Below are 6,000 nucleotides of genomic sequence, written 5' to 3' on the forward strand. Positions count from 1 at the left end.
CGTAAATCTTGTCCATACACAGTAGCAGCTGAAAATGTGTTGCTGGAAAAGCGCAGCAGGTCAGGCAGCATCCAAGGACAGGAGAATCGACGTTTCGGGCATAAGCCCTTCTTCAGGAATGAGAAAAGTGTGTCCAGCAGGCTAAGATAAAAGGTAGGGTGGAGGGACTTGACCTCCTTCCACCTATCGCATTTCCAACGCCCCTCCCCCAAGTCCCTCCTCCCTACCTTTTATCTTAGCCTGCTGGACACACTTTCCTCATTCCTGAAGAAGGGTTTATGCCCGAAACGTCGATTCTCCTGTTCCTTAGATGCTGCCTGACCTGCTGCACTTTTCCAGCAATACATTTTCAGCTCTAATCTCCAGCATCTGCAGTCCTCACTTTCTCCTCATACACAGTGGCAGATAACAATTATCTCAAAACTACACACTTCATGAAATACTCAATGAATCAGACAAATATCCACTACAACATAATCAGTATTCTATCTGTTACCTTTCCAAGAAGTAGCAAATGACTTTCATATCTATTTGTAGATAGCCAGAATCCACATATACCATACTGTAGATTAATTAATTCTGGTCGAGATAAAAGCTGAAGAATTTTTTGAATCAAAGGAATGCAATTCAAAGGTTGGTCTTATGAGGAATTTGTTAAGGATGCGGATCCTGTGGATTTCTACTTTTTTGTAAACGTTATTTTATTCATTGGAAGAAGGCATTGTTGGATAGGCCAGCATTATTGCCCATCCCAAAGGGGTTTAAAAAGTACTATAACTTATTGCTGTGTGTCTGAAGTCTCACGTAGTCCAGGCCAGGAGTTTCCTTCCCGAAAGGACATTAGTTTTTTGTCCCCCCAACAACTGACAGTAGTTCCATGGTCATCATAACATTTTTAATTCCATTATCATGATGGGATTTGAACCCAAGACCTAGAACATGACCTGGATCAATTGTCTAGTGATAATCCCAATAGGCCATTGCTTAACACGTATTTGCCTATCTCATATTTAAAATTAGCAACTGATCTTGCAGCCACTGCCATTTGAGGAACACAGTTCCAAACATCTACCACCCTTCATGAGTAGACGTGTTTCCCAATGTATCTCCTGAATGGTCTGGTCCAAATTCTCAGACTATTCTCCTTAGTTCTAGACTTCCCAACCAATTGAAATGGTTTATCTACCCTGTCGTTTCCTGCTGATATCTTGAGGAGTGGGTGACCATTTTGTGGAATACCTCAGCTGACTCTGCAATCAAGAAGCCAACTTTCTTATCATTTCAATCTGTTGCTCTGCTCTCACCTTCACATTTCTGGGTTTAGTCTGCTGCAGTGTTTCAGTGCAGCTGGAGGAATGGTGACTTATTTGCTGCTCAGGTACATTATAACCTTCCAGACTCAACATTGAGTTCAACAACTCCAGCTCATGAACTCTGTCTTGTATTTAGATATTTCAGAATCCTCTCAGAATCAATTTACTACCTGCTGTTATCGACCCTGGGGACTGAAAATGCAAAGACAAACAGGGTTTGCTCTCAGAGAATTTACTGTTGGTCAGTACAGCAGAGGACATGCTTTCCCATTATAACTTCTTGTCCTTTAAAGCAGGTCAAATTGAAGTTCTCCTTCTGAAGGAGTCATTCAGAGTCCTGGTGTTTCTGTGGAATTGGCTACCTGTCCTGATTTTTAAATGTGTTTCCGTGTACTAATCGTAAACAAATTAGACTGTTAGGATTGTTGTAGCCTGAATGCCAATGATATGTCAATGTCACCTTTTCCAATTTAAGGAATGGGCCAATTAAAATACTGTTGACTCCCTATGCAGTTGCTGGTGGAGTGTGGTAAAATACTATTGTTACTAACGTGGTGCTCTTTCCAGGACACAACTACACCCAGTTTCCAGTTATGGAAAACTGAAAATTTATGATTGAGTTTCAAAAACTGGGAGAAAGTTCAATTTAATACATTCAATAAATAATAAATTAATCAATAACAAATCTATATTTAAAGCAGAATTTCCTGAGGCATATTACAAGGGATTCAGAACACTAAACAGACATTACATGAAGAGTCGATTTAAATTACTGAAGGTGGGGTTCAGTTCAGCATTTATTGAATATTCATATTGCTATCTTTCACAACTTTTGGATGTTAAGGGATATGTGATAATTATGGATATTTGGAGTTACACTACAGATCAGTCATGACCACTTTAAATGGCTAAACAGTTACAAGGGGATAAATAGTGTTGTCTTGTTCCCAGGCAGTAGGTGTTAGGAACAGATCATGTGGCCATTTATTTATAATTTTCAGTCGATATCACATCACTTTTCTATATTCAGTCTCTAAGGCCTAATTTAATAATTGTCTTATGTTTATGTTAAAATATTTCTATCTGGTCTTTCACTTGAATTCTTTCTGAGTGACGATTTGGAGATACTGGTGTTGGACTGGGGTGTACAAAGTTAAAAATCACACAACACCAGGTTATAGTCCAACAGGTTTAATTGGAGCATTGCTCCAAAAGCTAGTGTGCTTCCAATTGAACCTGTTGGACTATAACCTGGTGTTGTGTGATTTTTAATTCTGACTGACAACATTGCTTCCACTTATTTTCTTAATTGAATTGTTTTCTTCATTTAATCACTTAATGTAAAATCTTGTCTTTTTAATTATCACATCGTACACAAGACCAACAATTCTTGTAGATGTTGTCCTGATCAAACACAAGTGAATGTATAATTTAATTTGTAATGCTTGCTGATTTCCTTTGCCCCATCATTCTGCTGTTGCTGCCACACCTCCAACTCTGGAATTCTTCAGCTCAACCTCTTCACCTTGCCACCTCACTCCTTGTTGTTTGAGTCAATCCTTAAAACCTACCACAAGCAAGAGCAGAAACTGCTGGAGGTCCGGCAGTATCTGCAGAATGAAAGCAAGAGTTAACATTTCAAGTCCAGTGACTCTTCATCAGAACTCAAAATGTTAACTCTCCTTTCTCCCCACAGGCGCTGCTACAACATCTACTGGATTTCTCCAGCAATGTCTGTTTTTGCTTCAGATCTCTGGCATCTGCAATTCTTTGTTTTATCTTAAAAGCTATCACTTTGACCAACCTGTCCGAATATTATCTTAGGTGGTTTGGTATTAAGTTTTGTCAGATTCGTCTCCTGTGAAATTTTTGGGTTTTTTTGCCAAGTTAAAGGTGCTACACAAATGCCAATAATTGTTGTTAAGCACTCGGAAAGAAACAAACTTCAAATCAAAATGGCCTTAATCTGGAGCATTCCTTGCAGTTACCAATTGTTTTCTTACTTCATGAATGGCATATGTTATCCGACTATTAACAGTATTCTAAAAACCCCTCCACCAAGTCCTGTCTCGTCACTATACGGAACTGCCAAGTTTGCTTGTTTAAATCGTTTGTTTTTCTCAAACAATAATCAGCACGGCGAGGGCAAAGGGCCTGGGTAATTACTATAACACTCCTGAGAAACAAATGCTCGGGTAATTGTATAACTCAAGGTCAACAAATAGACGTACGAAAGAAAACTCCCCACCCACATTGATCAGGCATCACACAAAGTGTCAGTTTTGAAAGACGCAGCTCTGGAAGGGCGGGGGCAAGGTGAATACTAAAAACCGAGATGAAATTGACATCCAACGTTAACATTCCTGGACACATTGTCCTGATACAATTACGCTGCTGATTCTGATCTTCGTGCCCTTCCCAGGGTTGTCGCTGGGCTTTTCAATTCTCCCTCCTCTCCGATTAGCAGAACAATGCAATTAAAACTTATCTCTGCATTTTTTAAAAAAAGTCCTTGGAACCCATGCTTGTGTTTAATTTTGATATTCGTCTCGCTGAAACCCTAAGCTACATGCAAATATCAATTAAACCAACGTTGAAAAGAAACTGAGATTTTTTTATGACAAGATGAAACATGCCTGTTGACTCTAATATATAATGAATTAATATTGGGAAGTCTTTTAGAAAAAAAAGTTTCTTGTTGCTCAATGCCACACGTGACATCATTGTTAAACATGAAGTTGTCTCAAATTAACCAAGTGTAAATTAATGCCTATGTTAATCGACTTGAATATCATATCAAAAACTGAAATGCACTTCTAAGTATGCGTTCAACTACAAACTGAACTTAAAATGGTGATAAGGAACTGACAAATACTCGAAAGCTATTTGCACCGTCACGGAAAAACGAGCAGCAGAGCAGTGCACAGATATTCCAAGCGACCCAATTCTAAAAAAAACAACACTTCAAAGCTAGAACAGATATGAATTGTTGACAATAATAGAAATTTCGCACACTCACTCCACAGCCCTTGTTGGAAAGGATCTCATGTAGTTTTGTTCAGCTTTTACTTTCCACCAGGAACCAGCATCACCCAAACGCAGCTCGCAGGATACATATAGCTAACAGGATGGAACAGAACGCCCTTAGCTCATAACTTGCAAATCTAGTTTGTGCTTCTTTTCCAGTTCTGGCAGCTGCATTGGAGGAGAAAATAAACCCCACAGTAAACCCGTCACACAGGTTTTGTTATAATATCATAGCAGGTAAAACTAGTCTCCTCCATGCCATGTAACTATTGAATTAAGTATTTGCTTTGTGTTTACTATATGACTGAATCTCTAAGGCTGTGATTTGACAGAAAACACAGCATTCATCTCTCCAAGTAAAACAAAACATTTTCCTGCTTTTTCGTCACTTGACATGCAACCTGTTCATCCAGACTGTTAAATCGTCTGTTTCTACTGGTTAATTCAAATCATTCTCTAACTTTCACAGATATTGATATTCCAAGATTTTGCTGTCACAGTTATTGCAGATTCATTTTTGAGATATATTTTCTTTCTGCAGTCATGTTTATTTGTGCATTTCCAAAACACAAATTCATTGCTTGACATTCTTTGAATTATTCAAAATGTAACATGTTTGGACATGATTGGAAATGGATCCAAAAGTCGAGGAATTTTTAAAATGCAATAGAGAGAAAGATGTTATTAATTTTGCATTATAATTCACCACAGTGAAATGAATGGAGTTTATGACAAATACATTTTATTCAATCCAAAATACTTTCATGTCTTTCATCAAAGTATGAAATTTGGACAGTTTAAAGAATCTGATACTTGCATCCATTATTGTAGACAACACGAACTGAATGTATTACAATATGCTTGTTCTTCATTATTGCAGATAGGCAGACCATGAACAGAAAGTGGCAGGTTATAAAGTTAGTTACCTCCTAGACCTGAATGAATGTACATCTTATTTTGATATGAATGTTGAGCGACTGAATTAAAATAGTTTAACAATGGTTTTATTTTAAAATGAGGAATGTAGTGCACTGGCTTTATTTTTTTCATTTCACGGTTTTAAACATTAAATTGATGAAAAATAGTTAGGCTGTAACAAAAATATAAACTAATGGTTAACAGAACTTAACCAAAGGTGAACGGAAAGTTACTGAATTAAAATAACATTGTCTGGAATGAGGATGTACCCCCAGTCACTGTGATGTCCACTGCTCTCTCCTTGATTTATGTTGAATTGTATAATCTCAATTGAATTAATTCAACTGGTAAATAGGTTGGTCTTAGCTCCCTGATATGGTAGGGTAATGGGTGAGGTGAGGAGTGAGTGGGGATGAGTCTCGTTCTAGAGTTGCCTTGTGTATGGGTATCACATGAGAGCAGACTGAGCTCCACCTCCATTGGTTCCATCAACTCAAAAACAGCGATTTTCTCTTGGACTGAAGATGATGCCGATGTAAGAATCCAGGTTTCTGCCATGGGTTTTCATGTGAGTGAGCTGACCAATTCTTGACCCACAGATACATAGAGACATTGAGTCATACAGCATGGACTCAAATAAAACCTGAGTTTATCAGGTCATTTGCTTGTTGGTTCAACTTGTCCAAGCTGACTGGATATCTTTGATTAATCTAGTCCCATTTGCCAACATTTAGCCCTTATC

At 38.1% G+C, this 6,000-nt stretch overlaps 1 protein-coding gene across 5 annotated transcripts in view; it reads right to left on the reverse strand.

Annotated features, from left to right (window-relative positions):
* The window catches only part of rbbp8l (retinoblastoma binding protein 8-like), a 118,051-nt gene extending 113,538 nt beyond the window's left edge, over positions 1 to 4,513 (reverse strand). For 2 of the 5 annotated variants that reach the window (XM_072556423.1, XM_072556422.1), the window contains exon 1: positions 4,333 to 4,512. The gene's annotated coding sequence lies outside the window, so the exon portion shown is untranslated. Of the gene's footprint in view, positions 1 to 4,332 lie in introns of all 5 variants that reach the window. The other 3 variants (XM_072556424.1, XM_072556425.1, XM_072556421.1) reach the window with 2 other exon arrangements.
* Between the last annotated feature and the right edge of the window lie 1,487 nt (positions 4,514 to 6,000).

Source organism: Chiloscyllium punctatum, chromosome 37, assembly GCF_047496795.1.
Source record: "Chiloscyllium punctatum isolate Juve2018m chromosome 37, sChiPun1.3, whole genome shotgun sequence".
NCBI lineage: Eukaryota > Metazoa > Chordata > Chondrichthyes > Orectolobiformes > Hemiscylliidae > Chiloscyllium > Chiloscyllium punctatum.